The sequence below is a fragment of the Mustela erminea genome, chromosome 7, assembly GCF_009829155.1.
Source record: "Mustela erminea isolate mMusErm1 chromosome 7, mMusErm1.Pri, whole genome shotgun sequence".
NCBI classification, from domain to species: Eukaryota; Metazoa; Chordata; class Mammalia; order Carnivora; family Mustelidae; genus Mustela; species Mustela erminea.
In genome coordinates, this window is record NC_045620.1 from 110,759,152 (window position 1) to 110,781,486 (window position 22,335).

The 22,335-nt window shown below is 48.1% G+C and overlaps 1 long non-coding RNA gene across 1 annotated transcript; it reads left to right on the top strand.

Moving 5' to 3' along the window:
* Nucleotides 1–2,835: 2,835 nt before the first annotated feature.
* LOC116595998 lies at nucleotides 2,836–6,292 on the top strand. Its single transcript, XR_004287958.1, has 3 exons — nucleotides 2,836–2,948; nucleotides 3,372–3,519; nucleotides 5,634–6,292. It is a non-coding gene; the product is annotated as an uncharacterized LOC116595998 (long non-coding RNA).
* The last annotated feature ends 16,043 nt before the right edge of the window (nucleotides 6,293–22,335 follow it).

Sequence of the window (22,335 nt, forward strand, 5' to 3'; positions counted from 1 at the left end):
GCAGGGGGCTACACGCCCTAGAAAAATCCAGTCCCCTGTGGAAAAACTGGTTCTCCCTCAAAGTTAGTCTAAGTCAGTCTTTATCTGCACCCCCATCTCTGTCAACTCCTGCACTGTTTCAACTGAAGTCTCTGTCTTGATTACTACACTTTCTTTTTTTTCTCACTCCCAGGACTGGCTCCCACCCTCGTCATTGGCCTCAAGCCGGCCCAGCTCTGCGGGGGGTGTGGTTAACCACAAACCACCCAGCATTCCACGCAGGTCAGGACACGTGCTCCTTCCCTGAAGACCTGCGCCCAGGTTTCGTTCTCAGCCAGTGGTTCGGGTGGATTGGTATACCACAGGCTCTGCTGGGGCTCTGGCCAGGGGCTGGACACCACCGTGATGCCTCCCGTGGGTGCTGTCCTGTGATGAGAAGCAGGGTCAACAGCAGAAAAGAGACCGGAGTGAAAAGCTCTCGCCCCCGCACATCCCTATTTGCCAGAAACTCGCCCAGCCCAAGGGAGTGGCGTCTCAGGGTGGGCATTGGACAGAGCTCCCTGAATACTCTCCTTCAGAGGCCTCCACCTGACCGGTCTTGATTGCCCTCATAGGAGGAAGCATCATTTCCATCCCCCGTTTTTGTTTTTTATTTTTAATAAAAGTAGTATACACTCCGGGTGGAAAGTTTGAACATACTGATGAGCATAATGAAAATAAAATCTACCTATAATCACTCTAGGCAGAGGTAACCACTAGCAAACAATGTAGAACAGATCCTTCAAGTCATTTTATATTTATAATTTTCTAAGGATACTACATCATATCACCCGTTTGTCACCCAATTTACACTCTGTCACCTGATAATACAACATGAGCACATTTCCATGTCATTAAGTATCTTTCTACAATATGATTTTTCACTGTTATTTTGGGTTCCATGGTAAATGTGGCACAGTATATTTAATAAACATTGATTGTTCAACATTGAGATTTTTTTCTGGTTTTTCATGCCGAGATGAACACCCTTAATTATAAATGCTTTTATGCATCTCTTGCTGTTTCCTTAGGATTTATTTCTATAAGTGGAGTTAATTAGGTCAAAGGCTGTGCACATTTTTAAAGGCCAGATTGCCTTCTAGAGATGATCCAATTTTTTGTTTCTACCAGTAGCGCAAAAGTCTGTGTTCCCCGGTGCCTGCCAACATATTTTGGATATTTAATAACTTTTAATTTGATGGGTGGAAAACAGTATTTCATGATTGCTTTCTTTTCTTAGACAACTGAATTCGTCATTGTGTTCTTTAGCTATTTGAACACAAGCAGGATTCCTCTTGGAAGGTGGAAATGTGCTCTGGTACCCAGCAGCAGGGGTTGTTTGAATAAAGTAACATTGAGCGGATGTGCAGCATACAAATGAGAAGCAAAGAGAGAATGAGGGAGAGGGTGGTGACCTTCTAGAACAGTCTCTAGTTATTTAAAGAAAACTCTCTTAACATGTGGGTGAGGGTGGTGAGTTTAAGGTGGTGATGTTCTCATTTCTTTTTTCTTTTTTCTTTTTTTTTCAATCTCAAGTTTGTTTCTGAGTAGGTAATGTCATCACATATACAGAAATTCAAAAGATACAAAAGGGTGCACAGTTAGAAGGTCTTCACCCATGACCCAGCCAACAAGGTTGCCCCTCCCTGGAGGCAACTATATTAACAGTTTTTACATATCTCACAACAGCCTTGGTCCCTGGGCTAACAGCAAAATAATCACTGGGGAACTTGTTAGAAATGCAAATTATCATACCCCACCCTAAATGTACTGAAGAAGAAATTTTGTGTGTTGGGGGAGGCCCAGAAATCTGTGTTTTATATAGTAATCTTCATAAAACATGTTTACAAGCAGACCCCAATTTTTTTTTAAAGATTTTATTTATTTGACAGAGATCACAAGTAGGCAGAGAGGCAAGCGGGGTGGGGTGGGGGAAGCAGGCTCCCTGATGAGCAGAGAGCCCAATGGGAGGCCCGATCCCAGGACCCTGGGATCATGACCTGAGCCAAAGGCAGAGGCTTTAACCCACTGAGCCACCCAGGAGCCCCAAGATATGGTGCATTCTTCAAGGGAGGGCCATATTTGGTGAAGGCTAGTAACAAGAGAAAAGAGTGAGCAAAACAGGTTTAGAGTGAAGGGATTTCTTTTTTTGAGGTGAAATTCACATAAATTCAGTGAACTATTTTAAAGCACACAATTCAGTGGCATTTATTTCATCTACAATGTTGTGCAACTGCCCTCTCCTTCTAGGTGTGAGGGAAACTTGCTCACTTTGAAGTCAAGGTTCCTGGAGAAGAGGACTTGGTAGAGCTAAGGGTGGAGTATGAGGCCAAGCACCAGAGAAGTGGAACCGGGCAGGTAAGAGCGGGGTGGGAACCTCATGGCAGGGAGTGCTAAGGTGGTCAGGGAATCAGAGGTGACGGAAGACCCAAGAAGAAGCACACAGGAGGCTGGAGAGGTGAAGGCCGAGATGAATTGCTGCTGGAACTCGTGGATAGGTGGGGAGAAGGACCAGGTCAACTGAGAACCAAACGTACAGGTGGGCGCGGAGCACTAAGGAACGTACACACACACTGTGCCGAGTCGGAGAGGCTTTATTGCCCCATTCCTAGCGGGACAGTTAGTGTGGCGGCCGTACTGCCCTCCCAGGACCAGTTTCAAGCCGGAAGAAAGGGAGCACAAAGCCGTGACTCCCTCCCACGCGTCTCTGTCATCCGGGAGCCCCGGAAGCTCCGTGGCAGATTACTCCTTACATCTCATTGGCCAGAACTGGGTCACATGCTTACTGTTGGACCAATCACCATTCGCTCCGGAGGCCCAGCCCATTGTCTCTAGGACAAAGAGCACGTTCTGTTAACAGGGAAAAGAGGTGAATGGCGGATGGATCGGTGACCACCAGCCTCCGCCACGGATCTCTGGCGTCCCTCCTGGTCAGTGAGTCGAGGGGAGAAGGAAAGAAGAATAGGAATGTATCATGGAACAGGGGAGACGGGACCAAAAGGAAATATACACTAGGACATAGATAATAACGAATAGGAAAGCAAAGGCAACCGATGGACGAAGGCGTGAAGTGCCTCCGAGTCACTGTGGTCTGGGAGTTTGAATATTTAATCCGACGTTTATTGAGCCGCGTGACCTTGCTGAGTCTCTGAACCTAAGCCCATCCTCTCATGTGAAAAGGGGACTGTAAGATTTTACTCTTAGAAACTAATGTTGCAGTGAGAGGGCATTTGGCCAGGAGAACTGAGTAGGTCAACGAAGTAGACATTTGTCTTAACTTTTTGATCACTTCATCATTGGAGGAATGTGACCGCACCATCCCCCAGGCGATGATCAGCTACTTGCTTTCCCAGGCTGTCTCACTGTCAAGGAGCCGGCTTCGAAGCCGGTTGTAGCCAGTACGACACCCTCCCTGCAGACCCTGAAGTTAATTGTGTAAGGAGCAAGTGCTGTGTGAACCCATTTAAGCGAGAGCTGCAGCAGCCCGGTGCACTTTCTCAGGTAGTGTGGATGAGCTGCCCAGGGCAGCGTCAGTGCCCAGTGCTGGGCATGTTGATTGGGGTGAGGGTGAGCTGAGTGTCTGAACGCAGGAGTGGCAAAAATGGGGGGTCTCTCCCCCCCAAAAATGGGGGGACCGCTTTTGTGGTGTGATTTCGGGTGATGTTCTAGCTGCTTCTAGGCTTATTTCTATAACCATTCCAGAAAGTCTGTGAACTGCCTAACATTCTTCGATAAGTATTTTTTCTAGTTAAATTAGGCAGTTTGGATTTCTATTGTTTAACTAAGAACTGCAACTTCTAGAGCCTCATCTCCCAGTGAATAAGAAAGTGGGGTGCCAGCCATTTTCCAAGGCCAAGACTGACTCCTTGATGGAAGCAAGTCTAACTGGGAGAAAGAGGAGGAGAGCAGGGTCTAGCTTTTTTTTTTTTTAAACCAGTGTGGACTTAAGAAACAGAAGGAAACACCACTTATTCTGAGACTTTGAATCAGGCAGAGTGACTCTTCCCACTAACACAGTGTTGGTTAAAACACTCTCTGGGAGAGCAGAGAAGGCAGAGTGACCCTACCTATCTGTGGAGAGGATACTTATGTTCCCTTAGAAACCAACGTTCCCTGGTAGCGTTAGCTTGGGGGCTGTAATTCATGCAAAGCACTTGGGTAGGCCTTGATTCAAACAGATATGTGCCTGCTATTGCCACCCACTACTCTAGGTACTGGGAATCCAGTGAACAAGGTAGACAAAAATCCTGCCTTCTTGGAGTTTAGTGTCCCTCCCTAGTGGGAGAGACACTGGGAGAGCCACTAAACACATAGATAAAAAATAATGTCAAAAGGTATGAAGTAGGGGCGCCTGGGTGGCTCAGTGGGTTAAGCCGCTGCCTTCGGCTCAGGTCATGATCTCAGGGACATGGGATGGAGCCCCACATCGGGCTCTCTGCTCAGCAGGGAGCCTGCTTCCTCCTCTCTCTCTGCCTGCCTCTGCCTGCTTGTGATCTCCGTCTGTCAAATAAATAAATAAAATCTTAAAAAAAAAAAAAGTATGAAGTTCAACAGAGAAAAATAAAGCAGGGACAGGAGCTAGGGGCTGCTGGGGGGATATATAAATACAAATTATATATTTAATTAGTGTGTCTGAGAAGGCTTCACTAAGATGGGGGCCTGAAGGGAGTGAGGGACTTGGTAATGGGATCACTTACCACTCTAGGGGTGTTTCCCATGGCTGTCCTCTCCCACCCTCCCCTCTTCCCTTCTGAGAACACCTGTCGGAAACAAGCTTAATTGTGAAGACTACGGGCAGAATATCTGAAGGGAAACTCTGGACCGTGTGGGTGCTTCGTGCTCTGGTGAGTGGAGTTAGGAGCTTCCTAGGGTGCCCTGGGCCACCAAGCTGAATGGGCTCGGCTGGGCAGGCCTTCCCAGAGGAAATGACTTCTGCAAATGGGACGGGCAGCCACCCAGTCCTTCTCACTTGGCAAGCAAAACCTTGTTGGGGCTTTACTGAAGGCAGATCCCCTTCCTGATAAGAGAGGAAGTCCCATCTTTGCATGGGAGTGTTTCCTCCCCAAGCAGTGAATCTACACACGGCAGAGAGAAACCATGCCCTGGTTTACTGCTCTGTTAAATATAAACAAACCAAGCCCCACTCTGGATTCTCCATCTGGAAGTCTGAGTCCCCCAGAGTCTTTACAAGGCAGGCTGAGCCTTTTGCTTCCTTTCCAACCAGACCAAACTCCTCTTTTGAATATAACCACCCTGGGCTATAATAACCGGCTCGTTTTCATCCACCCCTCATCCCTCCTCCCCCTCCCTTCCCTGAGCGCTCATTATCACCATGATTCCTAGGAGACCGGAAGGGAGAAGCACAGTAGCTTTCCCTGGAATGCCAATGAAAGAGGAGAAAGAGAACTGTTGGGTTATTGGGTCTTGCAGCTTTTTATTGCTAAGGGATTCTGTGGCTTAGAAACTCTGTATTGTAGGTTTTGTTGTTACCAGAAGTGAAGCTTTTTACACACTGCTGTGCATGGGAACACGATCTGATCTACAGTACAACAAATCCAAAGTGCCAAACAGCGATTTGTAACAAGATTTTAATGTATTTTCTCTCATTATCCAAGAGGAACCTTCCCCATGTGTGCTTGCTCTGCTCAGAGTCTGTGTCAGGGGCCAGAAGGAAGTCCAGGGAAAGAATATACCCCTGGATATGTCTTTTACTACATTACAGAGACTAATTTAATGTCTTCCCAGCCAAAGTTCTTCATTTCTTTGCCTTGCTCATGATTATTGCTGGGGGACTATGTGGCTTTTGAGAGCCTTTTGAAGGGAATAGAAATTGAGATGCAAATCAGTGGGATGTATCTTTTTTTGCTATGCAAAATTCCTGTATGCAATCTAATCTGGTCCTGCAAAGCAGTAAGATCTAAAGATTTTGGATTTAATGCCTTTAAAAGTGATCAGTGGCAGGAATCAGGAATCAGTAAATATTAAACCCATGTCTCTCCCATCTGAGACTCTACACTTCCTGGATACTGACACCCATAAGCGGCAGAAATCATATTCAGCTGGTCAGTTGAAAAAAATATCCATGCATCCATGCACAAATATTTATTAACTGTCTAAAAACGTAGACTCTGCTGCCTACTGGGGCATAATCTGTGTCCTCAAAGAGCTGTGACATTTTGGTGGCAGCAGCAGGCAGACAACCAAGAGAGAATGAAGGACTAAATCGAGGAGGAGAGGTGTGAGAATTTTAACAAACAAGTGGTTCCTTTCTTGATCTTCCTGGTCAACAGATAATGGCTGTCAGTGGGGTATTGAGCCCCTCCCATGCCAGACCAACAGTGCATTCTCCAGACCAACTGCATTCGTGGGCCACTTGTCGAGTAATGGTTCTGTGCTACTCATGGGCGACACTCTTTACATATGCTCTCATTCAGTTGTCACATGGGTTATATGAGGTAAGTATTATTGACTTCATTCTATAGATGAGAAAACTGAGACTCAGAGAAATTAAGTAACTTACCCAGGATCACATTGCTTGTAGTAGCAGAAGTGATATTTACAACTGGGTCCGAGACTGAGTTCTGAGGATTAGTCCTTGCTGACCTAATTCTTCCTTATTGCAGACACAGTCACAGTCAAGAACAGTGGATAACATCCATAGTTCAAACACGACTGATGAATGGCTATAGGTCTCAGGAGCCAGAGCACAAGGACCTGAGAATTAGAACCACCTCTAAGGCACAGGAGTGAAGTGCAGAATACAGTGACTGTTCAGACTTTGATGTTTGCTGCTGTGTTTTTGTGTTTCATGGGAGAAAGCAAAGGTGGACTGTTTTGTAGTGATTTCTCTAAGTCTGAATCTGGCAGCACAAGAAAAATAGTAGCAAGAGGAGACCACACCTTCTGCAAGATGAGCTCATAAAAGATGAGCTCAGCGGCCTGCATCATTCTCTTAAAGGCACAGCTGCAGGATGGCTTGAGCTGCCTTGGTTTGGAAACCCTCCAAAGTGGGCCAAGCCCTTCAGCCTGGTTTTGGAACAGTTGTCATTCCTAACCCCCTTTGTGGGGGAAGGGCAGGTCCTGAAGAATGTGATTGCGGGCTTGGGGACAGATGAACAAAGCCACATGGTGGGACTACCTCTTCCAGGGGAATGAGGGAGGTACCCCCACCCCGCCTCCCGGGACCACCTCTCTCACACCTGCTCTCCCAGGCTTGAAGATGTGTAGGGTGCTAAGAGGAAAATTGCAACACAGTTTGGTTCACTCATCACTCACTACAGCCACACCTACAATGCTGACTGCAGTGGGGGCAGCAAGTGAGGCCTAGAAAATTCTGATGATGTAAATTATTTTGAGAGCTTCCAAGTAATCCTGTCTCACAGGGTCAGTGTCAGACTTCGTGGTCCGTCCTCTATTCTTGGCAGGGAAAAGACCTTCTGGCTTGCTCTCTCCTCTCTCTGGTCTCACTCTTTGTGTCTTCCCAGGGCCTGCTACAGTGCCTGGCACAAAATGGGAGTTTAGTTAATGTCTGCCAGATCAATCCAGAAGGAGGCACTAGGGGAAGGCTTCAAGGCCTTTTTGTTGGATGGACCGAAAGAACGGAGGAAGTGCTGGATAGGACCTTAGATCCATCCAAGATCGTCCCTTGGTGGCAGGCCACAGGTGAGGCTTTATGCGGACTCAGAATGTTTTAGGGCTGGCGTCTGCCAGGGCTTCATTGGAGGTTGGGAAATTCCATAGCTAGCTTTGGAGAGACAGAGGTAAGAAAGTCCTTTCAAAATCAGGGTGGAAAATGTACAGTCAGAAGTGATGACTGACATTTTTTGCTGAAAATTAAAACGGCGTCTATTGAGGACCCAACCCAGTCATGCCGGAGGTGAACTTAAGGCCTGGGCGGAAAGATGGGTGACTGTCTTCTGGGAAGAGAGGCTTCCCTATCAGCGGCTTTTCCCCAGACCTCCTCTCCAAGCAGATGGCAGTCCCGAAGCGGAGCCCTCCAGTCTGACCCTGCCCGGGAGTGATGAAGGGCGGGGTCAGCCCCACCGACCTGCCTTGCCTAACCTGTCTGTCTGCTTCTGCAGGAATTGCATTCTTCTAGAGAAGAGCTGGGAGCTTCCTGCAGGGACAAAGCCGCAGGGGGAATTTTGCCGTGGGGCCACAGGGCCCCCAGTTGGGGGCGGTGGAGGGTGGCCGGTTTCGAGGGTGTTCCTTGTCCAGGCATCAGCAGAGCCCCCCGTAAATCTCCCACTGACCCGTGTGCCTCCAAGAGGGGCTCTTCCCTTCCCTCCTTTTTCCCATGAATCTCCTGGCTTCCTCCTTCCCCCTCAGCCCCAGGATACTTCGCCTTAATCTGCACATCAGAGCTTCCCCAGGGGAACAGGCATTCAGAGAGACTGCTCCGGAGAAAAGGATTCCTTTTCGTTTCAGCACTGCTGCCCTCAAGCAGAGTTCTGACTGTGTGGATTCCAGCTCTCTCCCTTGAGTTGCCGACTTAGACTCCAAATCTGGACCTCCTTGTCTGGATGCGTGACTCAGGGGAGCTGGAAGGACTCTCAGAAATCCTGGTTCCCTCATGGCAGGGGAGCTGGAGGACCCCGCTGAGGCCTACGTGTTTTCCCTTCAAGTTGCTACAGCACCTGAAACGCTTATGACTCTTCCAGCACTTTAAAAGGTAACTTGTGGGAGGATTAATCTAGCAACTACCGTGCACAAGTATACCAGTCTGTCAAAGGTTCCTTCCTGACACCCAGCTAAGAGAGATTCCTGGAGGGAGAGGTGCTTCTGGAGGATATTAACTACTTGAGGAGGGCCTCACCCTAGGGAGGTTGCCCAGATGATAGGAGCCCCACTGTTCTTGGGTAGGGCTGTCTTGTCTCTACCCTCCCCTCCCTGCCATGGCTAAAGGCTCCTCTGAGGGAATGCCCTGGAAGCATTTCTCAAAAAGTGCAGCTCCCAGCCTTGCAGTGGACTTAGGAAGTCTTCCAAGTGGTCTGCAGACCAGTTCAAAATGTACAGTCGGGGCGCCTGGGTGGCTCAGTGGGTTAAAGCCTCTCCCTTCAGCTCAGGTCATGATCCCAGGGTCCTAGGATCGAGTCCCGCATCGGGCTCTCTCTTCAGCAGAGAGTCTGCTTCCTCCTCTCTCTCTGCCTGCTGCTCTGCCTACTTGTGATCTCTGTCTGTCAAATAAAATCTTTTTTAAAAAAATGCACAGTTGTACTTCCTCAGTATAACTCTCCTCCCTCAGGTGTCCCCCAATGCTGGAGAGTTCAGTTGAGGTGCCCTATTCTTAGGAGGGAACCCAACATGCCATCATCATCATCATCATCATCATTGTGCATTTCCCTAGATTCATGACTTTGGCCTTGACACCCATTCTATTCAACTAACTTTTAGGACAACTATCTCTCTTAGGACAGGAGACGAAAGAAGACCACCAGGCCCCCGTCTTTCAAAAGACCCTATTTACCCTAGGAGGGGAAACTAATTACTGACACCGTGAAACAATTCTCTAAATACTGACAGAGGAAGACAAAAGTGCTGCGGGACACATGTGCCCATGTCGATAAGTACCAAAGACATCTTCCCAGAGCAGGAGACCTGGGAGTGGACCACGCAGATGAGGAGGAGGACCTCTCAGGAGGCACAGGGCAAACACCTGTTTCTGAGAACACACGGAATAAAGTTGCTGAACTTCATGCTTTCCTTCATTCAAGATGCAGATTGTTGAAGGAAGCAGCATCAATTTGAGACCCAAAGGATATCCTCTTCGACATTCGGACATGGGGATGGAGAGGCATCCCAGGCTGAGAGGCCAGTGGTATCAAAGGCAGTGGGGTGTGGGCTGATCCGTTCTGAGTATGTGAAGAGGAATGGGGAGGAGTTGGGTCAGAATCCGACCTGCTGGCGCTCCTTGGCCAGTCAGCCACCTCATCCCGTCACCTCTACAAGCAGTGACTCGGGGCAGAGGTCAGCAGCCTTCGGGTCTCATCTGTCCTCTGCCCTCAGTGCTTGTTGCCATTGCCTAGACTGTCGGCATCTCTCTGCCTTCCCTGCCAGCTGGTCTTCCTGCTTCTGGCTTCTTGCTGTTCCCATTCACTGTCCACAGCCCCGGTCGGGTTCCTTCTCTAAAATGCAAGTTGTCTTTTATCGTTCTTCTGTGTGACTTAGCTCAGCGGTTCATGCTCCTTTCAGGATAATCCTTAACCCTTGGAATGGCTTGTTTCATAAGGCTCTTTAGGGGCCTGGCCTGCCTTCCTGGCTCTGTATCTGCTGCTCCTCCCACCTTGCATCCTCTTCTGGATACACCAAGGTACAAATGTGCCGCCGTGTCACTTCATGCCTCCAGGACTTTGCACATGCTGTTCCCTCTCCCTGGAAAACCCTTGTGCCCTTGTCCTCTCAGCAAACTCCTACTCATCCAATACCGTGGACTCAAATACCACCTCCCTCAGCCTCCCCAGAGTTAACCAAAGCTATCGCTTATTTCTGTTTATACCGTCTCTCTTATCAACTCTGCTGTTGGAATAAGCCCCTCACCGTGGGCTGCTCTGCTTGATGCTGAGCAGCTTTAGGGCCAGAACCGAGTCTGCTGCATTTTCCAAGCTTGGGCCCCTAGCACAGGGCTGGGCTTATCCTGGAGCCAAGGGGAACAGACGGCTGAGTCAAGTTATGCCAGGGTGCGGGGGCCCTCTCCTTTGTCGTACTGCCCATCATCTGGGGAACTGTAAAATGCCTACGTCCAGGTCCCACCCCAAAAAAGGTTGCTCATTTTTTTGTTTTTTCTTTTCCCCCGAAGCTGGAACTGCCACTGACTCATCTTGCTATCTTGAGCAAGTCAGTTACTCCTCTGGCCCGTTTTCTCATCTGCAGAATGGGAGTTTGGAAGTGGAAGGTTCCTAAGACCCTTCTGCGGGACTGACCCTCTCTGAAACATCATAAGACTTTCCTGGGTTGGGGCGGGTAGTGGGCACCTGGCTTGGTTCTGCTCTGTTCCTGACAGGTGGTGGGGGAGAGCCGCTTCGCTCAGGCTTTCCTGTTCTTCCCACCGCCACATCTTCTTCTGTCCTCCCTTTCATGCTGTCACCAGCCTCAGGAAGCAGCTAGGAGCACTTCAGGCAGCACGCAGGCTCCCTGCCCATGTCACATGGTTGTGCTGGAGAGGGATCTCGGGAGCCACAGTCGGGCTGCTTTCATGTCGTTGGGGATGATTTCTTTCTGGATTGAACGCACTATACCTATTGCATTTTCAAAATCTCATGCTGCACTTTTGAGAGCACAGGTAAAAAAAAAAAAAATTGTGAAAAATAAATACAAATGCTGTTCCCTGGTACTTAGCTGAGCACTCTGGGGGAACGGGACTCTGGGTGGGGACGGTCACTCTGCTGGACTAGGGAAGATTCTCCAACACTTCTCCCTGAGAATAGGAGCGGCCTCTCGCAGTCCCTGCCTACAGTTTCCATCATCAGCAATCCAGGGCCCTGATCACAGACAAGACTCTGTCTTATGGTAATGAGCGAAGACAGAGCCCACGATGCCTCTATTTCCATTAGAAATAAATCGCATCAGCCTGTCCCCGCAGTCAATATGAATTTGATGTCTTGCAAATAAAAGCAGCTCTAACTTGAGCAGACACAATCCATTCTCCTGCCATCTGTTGTGTCCCGGTTTCCATATAGGGATCGTGGAAAGATAGGGTTTTCTTGAAAGCGTGGCACTCTGGGTGACGAGGAAAACTGCCTTTCAAGTGTATTAAACTGGATCTCTTGGATTACTTACTGTGAGATCAGCCTTGGGTCTGTGTAGTCTCCAATTTGCTAAGTTTTCCCATTTTGACTATTTTCCATGGTGATTGGGGGGATGGAGTAAAACCATTTTCCTTTCTCAGTTATCTGCCACCTTTAAGGAATATCAATCCCTAACCCTGCTTGTGCACTGAAATCCTCTGGGAGCTTTGGAAATGTACTGGTACAGGACTGCCCCTGTCCTTCCAAGATTCGGACGTAATTGGTAGGGGTGGGCTCCAGGTTCCTAAAACTTGGAAAAGTTCCCCGGGTGATTCTAACATGCAGTCAGGGTGAGAACAGCTGACCTAAGCATCATGGAGCTTTTTCTGCCCTTATTCTATGAAAATAATTCACAGAGGTTGAGTATGCTCCCATGAATCTTTTTTTTTTCTTCTAAATTCGGTATTTATTGCACTGTGGAGGGTAGCCACTGTGTGTCCTATGGTTCTGCCTTCTACTCTGGAGTCGATCTCTCTTCATCCCATCAGTCTCCAAAGCCTGTTTCCGTCCTGTTTTTTCATTGATCTGTCCCAGACTTACTGTGCACCTCCTTTGTGCGACGGGGTCTTTGGTTGTGTATTTTTTTAGTAGTCTCCTTTTCAGTACCGACCCTGTCTTGTCCTGCCCAGACGACGGCTTGCAGACTCCAGTGTGCCCCCAAAATACCAGGTAAAGCTAAACATGCAGATTCCTAGGTGCCTCCATCGAACTAGAATCTAGCCCTAGGGCACAGATAAAATGATGCCTGTTTGTTTTAAATAAGTTCTGAAACAGGCAGGGCGTTCACTACCCTCCAACAGGGGCTGCTGTTACTTGTCTTCTATAGGGCTGCCAAAGTGATCTTTCTACAATATAATTCTGTGTCATTCCCTAGCTTAAGATTCCGCCGTGTTTTCCCAGGGGCTACAAGATGGAGCCATATTCCTCAGTAACAGGAAAGGCCCATCATGATCGGCTCTGCCCTACATTTTGGGTTGTGCTCCTGCCTTTTCACTTTCCCAGGAACACATGTTTCTGTTCTGCTGAATACTCACTGTTCCCTAAACACTCACCTCTGTCCCCGGAGACTTGTCTGTTCTAGACCCTCCGTTTTAAGCCAGACCAACCCACCAAGTGGCTGCAGGAGGCTGGGTCTCTTCTCCATTGCCCCTCTCCCTCTGTTCCGTCAGCTTCTGACCCTCAAACTCTGTTGTCAGCTGACCTGGACTTGGTTGGCCATGGCCTCTCGGCTCTCTAAAGGGCTTGGCTGGCACTCCTCTTTGGCTCTCCCTGCTCCTTGTTGAGCTTGACTGTGAAGGTCACGGCCAGCTTGTCTGGCCCAGGCCCTCGATGGGGCCCCTTTTGGCTCCTGGTGAGCAGGGATTCAACACATCTGCTTTTCTCTTTCACCCGGAATGCCCTCTCCTCACTTCTTGGCTAGAAGAGCTTCTCAAGACTTCCTGCTTCAAAGCCACATCCTCATAGATATCCTTTCTACTGTTTCCAGAGAGAATGAGCTGCTTCTTTCTCTGGGCTCTCCTGGGACTCCGTGTGCACTTGGAACTCCCCTTATCGTGTTGTTGCCCATCTAGGACTCCTTAAGGCCAGGAACTTATCTTAACGGACCTACCGCTGGGCCAGGTGTTCAGTGAATGCTGCCTCAGTGTTTGTGCGATGAACAAAGGCTTTCTGACGACTTTCCTCTGCCTCGGGTTCACATTCTGGGTTCCATGTGCTTGTTACTGAGCATTGCACATCAGTAACAGCAAAGGGTAGAAATGTGCACATCCCGGTGAGGCTGCGGGTTCCCCTTCCTGGGCTGGGTCATTCAGATCTCTTAGATGAATTTACAGCCTTATCACTCATGGTTCCCTTATTCATTACTTTACGTACTGTACACTTTGACATTCCTGCTCCACGTCACCTGACCTTAGGAATTAGTTCACCTTCTGAGTGTTGTACCCTGAGCGTTATTCCCAGATGACAATTACCATGAGTCCCTCTGCAACTTGTTAATAATTATAAGCAGGGAGAAGCTTAGCAGTGCTTCATATATGTATTGTTAAAACCCAATACATAATTCTGAATAATGCAACTTTTATTCCCATGGTTGATTTCAGCTTTTTTTTTTTTTATTACTCTTCTCACTAGAGGGTCCCCTGTGAACACGCAGAAATCTGTGTTAGGACAGGTTATATCTTATCTGAGAGTTGGGTTTTTTTTTTTTTTTTTTTTTTGGTTGGCTGCTCTGGGAAGAACTCATTATAGGAGTTTTGCTGTGACCTGGTCCCACAGCATGGCCTCTAAGGACCGTGCCACGTTATAGTCAGGCTCCAGTGAATTCTGTAACATCTGAAAGTCATGAGGGGTGTAAAATGTATGCCCAGGTCTGCACTTGAGATGTGATACAAACATGAGAAAAACACAGATGATGATCAGCTATCTCTGGTATCAGATAACGACTCAGTATTTAGGGGACAAGGACTAACCGTGGCTTAGAAATTGGGATATTCTCCATTTTCTGAAAGTAACCACAACAATTCCATAGAGAAAGAATTTTAATGATGCCTTTTACTTTTATGGGCATTCTCTCATTTATTCTCTACAGACAGGTATCATAAACTCTGTTCATAGGCAAAGGATAACATATTTGAGCCTTTTGGCCAAGATCACAAGAAAGCTAGTTTTCCAACTTTAAAATTGGATGTACACAATGCTGGATTCTCTTTCTGGTGGAGTAGCTGGAAGTGCCAATTGAATTATTGCAGCCAAGGTCATAAGTTATATGCCCAACTCGTTCACTTAGTCCCATGGAGAAAAGGACTGCGTGTTTCATCATCCCTTCCAATATATATGGTTTCAAAAATATATCGGTGTGTCAGGCAATCAAACTTTATTGAATGTCTCATTCATACCAAGTTCTGTGCTTGGTGCCAGAAATGTGTCTTGCCTTCCAGATAATCAGAATTTAATAGCAAAGATGAACAAGTAAATATAGTGTTTTCAGGACTTGGAAAGAGACAGGTAAAGCATATTTAATACAGAATGGAGGTTGAGGTTGGCAAGAGTCTCCAGGAATCTCCAGATCATATAAATCTTGGAAACTAGTTAGCTAGGCTAGTTGGAGGTAGCCAGGGGAAAGGTGTGGCAGGCAAAAGGGACAGGTTGGGCAACATGCATTGTAGTGAAAGAGCATGGCATATCTCAGCAGTAGCAAATGTTCTAGCATGATGAGAGCTTGGCATGGACAAGTTGAGATGGAAGAGGTAGGCGGGGTCCAAACTGAGAGTGGGGTTGGGGGCCCATGATGAAGAGTTCAACTTCGTCTTGACTGTTTTAATGGGCCATGAAGGATTTTAAATTCATATGGGGGTGTATATTTCCTAAAGGGTGTGAATTTCATATTTCCCTTGGGAAATCATATGGAGCCGGAACAATTGGGGAGCAGGCCTGGTTACAGAGTGTTGGATGCCCCAGGGCATAGACATAGAATGGGGAAGACATTAAGGGACATCACTGGAAGGAATGACACAAAGGGACATCACTGAAGACCAAGTTTACCTAGAATGATGAGAAGCTTTCTGTGTTCCATGTGAGGTGCTCTTCATGCATTGTCTCCAGTCATCATCACACCAATGCCAAGAGGTAGTTATCAACTGTCTTTATTCTTAGATGATAAAACTGAGCTGCATGTCCCATGGCTATCAGTTGGAACAGGGGTTTGAACTCAGCCCTTAATTAACTCCAGAAAGTATGAGCTTAACTTCTCCATCATATTTCCTTTTGTTGAGGATTGGCCCCATCCAGAATATAGAACAAGGTCTTTGTCCCTCACACAGGGGCTTTTCAGACTGGGCAGCTCATTTGTTTTTCTCTATTATACAGTGATAGAAAAGGGATTCTCTGTATTACAAGGCAATAATTGGTAAGGATTCCACAAGTGGCTTATGTAAGACAGACTGCAGCCTTTATCTTTTGACATAGCTGGGATGCAACAGGAGAATTTTTGTTCTGCTAAAAGGGGTCGAGATTGGTAGGGCTCAGGAACAAGACAGGGTGATAACCCCCACTTAGCCTAATCAGTTGTGAGAATTCCCTTCTTTGGGGGCTGCCATGCCATGCCATGCCATGCCCTCACCTTTATCAAAGGGCTGCAGGGGAGATAGCCACATTACAAAGTAGATCAGTGAGTTCCTTCTGAAGATTTAGTTTGGCAGACTAGAAGGAAGTGGGATGGAAGTCCTCCTTCCAGTGGATGAAGCTGCAAAATGAAATAGTCAGTGTGGGCAGCTACACATAAGGACACAAAACAGGTGCATGTTGTCTCCTTTAGCAAGACCACATGTTTACAGTGTATCTGCAACTGCTTTTCAAACAGTGGATCTGCCTTAGTGTGGCTTCTTAGTCTGTGTACCATGACTAGTAAAATGGGTTGGGAGGACCTAGTGTGTCTGCACAGAGGTAGCAGGTCAAGCAGGATCCTTAGCCCCAAGAAACCGTCTCCTTCCCCTTTCCTTGGCCTTGGAAGCCACCCAGCCATGAAATGGAACACAACAGAATAGTGTTCCATTCTGTGTCAATTTGTGTTAAAGTGACAAGGAATTTCATACAACATCTTTATTTACCCAAACATTTGGCTAGTGTGGGTGAAGATAACAAGCATTTTCTGGGCTCTCTACAGAGGCTCACCATGACATAAATAGACACAGTTGCCTAAAAGCATGATTTTTGTTCTAATAGCTGTCTGGCACTCACTAATCAAGCCAGTTGAATAAATAATGCCTCTCTCTGACACTTCATCAAGCATGATGTCTGCGTGTCTGTGTCTTCTCACAGTCAAAGAGTTATTTGTGGGTTGTTTTTTTTCCCCTGATCTGAGCAAATAAAGTACAGAAATGGTTGTTGAACCGACAAACCCAGGGGCTCTATGCTGCTTTCTTGTGGGGAAGAGGCAGCAGGTTGACCCAAACAGTGATGGGAATCACCTGGAGGTCTAGAGCATTGGGTTTGACCATCAAAGGAAGGTCAACCTGAGCTAGTGGGAGGTCAGTGAGGAACTCACTTAGTGAGCCCTCACTTCCTAAGTAGGAAGCAGATCCCTGAAGTTCAAAGCCCAGCTCCTTTTGTTTTACTCTTTTTTTTTTTTAAATTATTTTTTATTTATTTGACAGAGAGAGATCACAAGTAGGCAGAGAGGCAGGCAGAGAGAGAGAGAGGAGGAAGCAGGCTCCCTGCCGAGCAGAGAGCCTGATGCGGGACTCGATCCCAGGACCCTGAGATCATGACCTGAGCCGAAGGCAGCGGCTTAACCCACTGAGCCACCCAGGCGCCCCTTTTGTTTTACTCTTGACTGTCGAGCTAGTTTTATTTTATAACTCAAATCAGAGGGAAGGAAGGCAAGGTTTTTGCAATGCCTGGAAATGGAAAGACACACTTTGCTTTATGGTCGAGAGCAATGGAGAACACAACAGAGACCATGACCCATTCCTCTGACAGCCACAGAGAAAGAGTGGTCCGTGATTCAACAGAAACCCACTTTCCTTTCCTTTCCTTTCCTCCAAAAGCAGGGTGTGGCACAGGTAGCAAAAAACATTTCTGGATTTCCTCCAAGTCTTTCCCCTATCTGGCAACAGTGCCACCCAGCTGCTGGGCCCATCTCTCTACCTATCAGATTACACTATGATCTTGATTAGAATTATTTGGGGGGTCCTCAGCCACTACAAGACAAAGTCCACACCTTTAAGTTGGTATACGCTTAGCTTACATTCCAATTAGGCCTACCTGCCTCTTAGCTTCAGGTCTCTGGTCCCAACCCTACATGGTACCCAGATCACAGAAGACTCTTGCCCCATATACCTGTGCTAGTGCTGTTCCCTACCTGGATTGCTTCTCGGTCCAGTTGGCTGAGGTCCACTAATCCTTTATGACCCAACTCAGAGGGTGGGGTGCTCGGGTGGCAAAGTCGGTTAAACCTCTGACTCTTGGTTTCAGCTCAGGTTGCGATCTCAGAGTTGTGGGATTGAGCTCCATGTCTGGCTCCACACTCAGCATGGAATCTACTTGGGATTTTCTCTCCCTTCTCTCTCTGCCCTCAGCTCTCTCTCTCTCTAAAATATTAAAAAAACAAACAAACAAACAAACAAAACAAACAAACAAAAACCCAACTGAGAGGCTTTCCCTGATTATCCTGATCCTTTGCCCAGGGAGACCACTCTCCTCGGGACTTCAACTTACCCATACACAGCCCTTCATTGTCTCACACGTCACTTGAGTGTCCCAACTAATCTTCATATTTCACACTAGGTTATGTGTACAAATGAGGTCACATTAATACTTAAAGTCAAATTCGACTAGCTGTTCATCTCCACCAGGATGTTGGCAGGCCCTCAAGTCCCCTTTCTGGGTCCCCTCTCATCTAGTCTCCGGCAATGGGTCTTTGGATGAAGTCTCAGGCATGGGACTTTGTTGCTCTGGGCCACTGCTCTCAGGGCCCCTGCAGTTCTGGGGGAAGCTGCATCTCTCCTGGTTCCGGGAGCTGCTGGTGTCTGGGTACCACGCCAGCCCAAAGGTTAGTCATAGACCTGTCCTTAATCCTACACCACTGGAGGCTCTGGGAAAATAGAGAATCCTCTGCCTGGCATCTAGACTCCTCTATTTTCCCAGAGCACATCAGGCAGTGTTGCTGGCACAACCTGAATGATGCCTCCCAGCCAGACTTGTCCAATAATGTAGCTTTGAATGACCTACTTCCCAGGCTTCTTGGGATACAGGCTCTGGAGGGTGAGGCTGGAAGGCTACAGAGCTCCTGCCTCTTCCCTGTTCAAGGGCCTCCTTCCAAGATCTCATTGAATATTTTAGCTTTTGCCTCTCCCCATCATGCTTGCTAATGGGTTGAGCCTACCACCCACCCACAGATTGGGGTCCCCTCCGGGGATTACATAGACAGTAACAGACAACTTCTGTTATTCCATTTACATGTCTGTCTCTGCTGCCAGACTGTGTGCTCCCTGAGGGGAGCACCTGGGTCTTATTCCTCTTGATACCCTGGCGCCCAGCCACAGTTGGTAATGAGCGAGTGCTCACAGGAAATCATTAGCTCTAGAAGGCATCAGTAGCTAATTTCTGAAAACTTGCCAGCTTTCCATGTCTTGGCCTTTTTCCATCCCCCCAGGACTCCCCTGAGACCTTTGGCATGCCCCCTTCCAATCCGTCCCACCACCTCCTCGCCTGAGCTAGGCATGGCTTAGTCCCCTGCCTTGCACCGTTGGTTACACGTAGGAATCGCCTGGGGAGACTGAAAACAATAAGGATCCCCAGACCCTGCTCCAGACCAGTCAAATCCAGAATGCAGTTGGGGTCAGGAACCTCCACTACCAGACTACCAGAAAGTTTTTGGTGATGTTTTCAGCGGTGGTGGTGTGTTCAAAAGCATCACGTGGTGTTCACAGCACTCAGCAGCCACAGTCCATGTGGACAGTCCAGAAGAGAGTTAAAAATAAAATAAAAAGCCAGGAAGGCAATAAGAAACTTTTCGGCTCTGGATAAGAGCCCTGTTGCAATATGCTGGGCAGCTGTCCTGGGAAGCTCCTGTGGGACACCAGACGGACTTCTGCCCTGGGCCTTTGGACCTGAAATCCACTGTTGCCCAATCTTGCATGGACTTCTGAATCACTAAGCTCTAGCGTGGGACTGGTGAATTCAGTCCCCAGTGGCCACGGCACAGCAGCATCTTGCCCCTCAGTGGAGCCCAGGCCAGCCACCATCCTTGTCAGACCCAGGTGACATCTGGCTTAATTGGCATTGGTGTCCTGCCGGGAGGTGGAGCTGAGATTGCCCACTGATGACTCAAGCGGCCTTGCACCCACTTGGGGGCAGCTGGGTCATTGCATAATCGTTAGGGCAATGCCGCCATTCCCTGGGGCTGGGCTCCCTGGCTTCTGAGCACGGGAAGCCACTGAACTGTGACTTTTCAGCTGCCACTGTGGCTGTGAGCCCCCCAAGCCATTTCTACTTGGAAATGTACTCATTCCCCCTGTTATCATGGTTGTCTTTCCCTTGACTTCTTCCTGTCAGGAGCCAGAGACGTCATTAGAAACATTTAACCTTTTTTTCAAAACTTGTGGTCATTTTAACAGGAGCTCCTGAATTGGGTTCTGCCCAGGGAAGCAAGTCAGAAAACAGTTACCTTTAATTTCTCAGGCTCACAGAATGTCAGAGGTGGAGTTAGAGCTCCTTTGTCGCAGAGGCTGTCAAGCCGGGCTGCATGTCAGAACCTCCTGGAGTTTTTAAAAAGCACTCGTGGCTGAGCCTAACTAATTAGCAGCTCAGAGTGGGGCTCAGGCACCAGGGTTTCTAAAGCCCCCTTGTGATGCTCATGTGCAGTTAGGGTTGAGAACCATTCACTAATTAATATTCGTTTATTTTTCATTTGAGAACATTAGGACTGAAGCGTTTGGAGGCAGTTCTGAGCTGTTCACCCTGCGTGGACGGCCTGCGTGTCTGGCGAGCCAGAGTTGTAAACAGCCTTCGGGAAAGTTCTGCCCTTTTCTGCCAAGCACATCTCTCTGGACCATTCACATGCTCTCCCATTTCTTTCTCCTCGCTAGCTTTATATTTCTAATTCAGAAGTCTCAGAAGTTCCAGAATCTCTCTTCTTTCTAAACCCCAGTCTCTTCAGGTACGGATTCCCTAGGTGAGCTAGAGCAGAGGGTACCTGGCCCAGAGTGCCCAGCAAGTGGCTGTGTCCCGGGTCCCATCTGCTGTTCCTACGTGGCAGTCTGAGCAGGGAGGACTGTTCTATTTACCTGGTCCTTTTCCAAAGCTGGAGGTTGGGACATTGAGAGCGGTATTAGTTGTAAGGAGGAAGGCTCGAAATGTGGGGGATTCGTTGACTCCATTACTCTGTACGTGCTAAATCATCATGGCGATGCCACAGGTGGGTGGGGAGAAGGTGACTGGGCTGGGGCTGGGGAGGAGGCAAGCAAAGGGCCCGGGTAGTGCAAGGGCCTCCTCCTTCAATTATGTGCCTTAGGCACCTCTCTGGCCTCACCCTAGACATGGCTCTGAGGCACAAACAGGGAGGGCCGGGGAAGAGGAAAATTCTTTCCCAGCTGAAGAGCTTAAATCTAGAATCTATTCCACGTTAAATATAGTTGGAATGCTAATATGTCAGTCCTAGCCTGCCTGAGGCACCGAGTCCTGCTCTAAGATCACTGCCTTCCTAAGCAGAGGAGGCCAGGGCTGGGAGAGCCCTGAGGATGCCGAGGTCCTCCTCAGGGAAGCTCAGCGTGGCTTGCTCAGTGCTTGTACCTGCTCACCAGCCCCATGTAGCCTCTGGGCCATGGTGGTCCCTGGAAGGGCAAAGAAAAGAGACTCCTCAGAAACAGCAAGTTGCATATTTAATTTGTTACATTTGTTCCTTTGACTTGAGAAATAACTTCAGAAATAAGGCCGGATCTGGAGGCTTGGCACTCAGCGCAAATAGTGTGACTTCAGGGCATTGAAAGTCTCTCCTCTCAGGCACAGAACTGTTCGACCTCTCTCGGTCCTCTCTGGTCCCAGAGTCTGTGGTTGGAGCCTTCCATCCTGTGTCCACTGTGAGCGGCAAACTCCTCAGGCGGTTAGCACACTGAGCCCTCTAGACATTCCTGAGAGCTGGAATGCCTGCCTTACCCCTGACTGCTGCGAAACAAAGACACATCCCTCCAGGCACATCAAGGACACCACCGGCTCTGAGATACATGCAGAGACCTCTCTCAGCTAGAGATGGTGCTCTCTCTACTGTTGCATTAGATAACTAATTATCCTGTGACATTGCCTGTGTCGAATTGAATACATTAGTGCTCAACGTGGGATCCTGGAACAGACAAAAGGACATTCATGGAGAAACTGGTGAAATCTGAATAAAGTCCGTAATTATGAAAATTCAGCAACATCAGTGTTGTAGTTTGGACAGAGGTACCCAGCGAGGCAAGGTGTTAACATTCGGGGAAGGTGGGCAATGGTTGCGTAGGAGTTCTTGGTGTGAGCTCCGCAAATTTTCTGTAGATCTAAAATTATTCTGAAATCCAAGAAATATTTTAAAAACTGCATTCGATGGTTTATCTTATAGTACAGTGGAAAGGCTGAGGCTTTAGAATGAGAATCTCCAGCCAACCACTCAGTAGCTGAGAGTTCTTGGCCGAGAAAATTACCTTGCATCTGTTTGGCCATGAAAGGGAGCTGTTACCTATGTGGTCAGGATTGGACTTGTCCACTGAAACTGGTGCCCTTCCTCTTGCACAGTTATAGAACCTGGCTGCCCACCTTGCTGTTCATTATAGCCAGGTGGCTGACCTGCCTGTAGCCAAATACCTGATAAGATTCTGGAAGCCAACAATGGAGCTGGCTAATACTGGTCATATGACCCGAACTAGGGGATCTCCCATCCTCATGGCTGCAGGACCGTTGGGGTAAGAGGGGTCGTGGCTGTGGCATTCCATAGTCAATCACCTGGGAGCTAGAAAGAGGAAACCCAGATACCCAGGCCACACCCCAAACCAGTAAAATCAGAAGC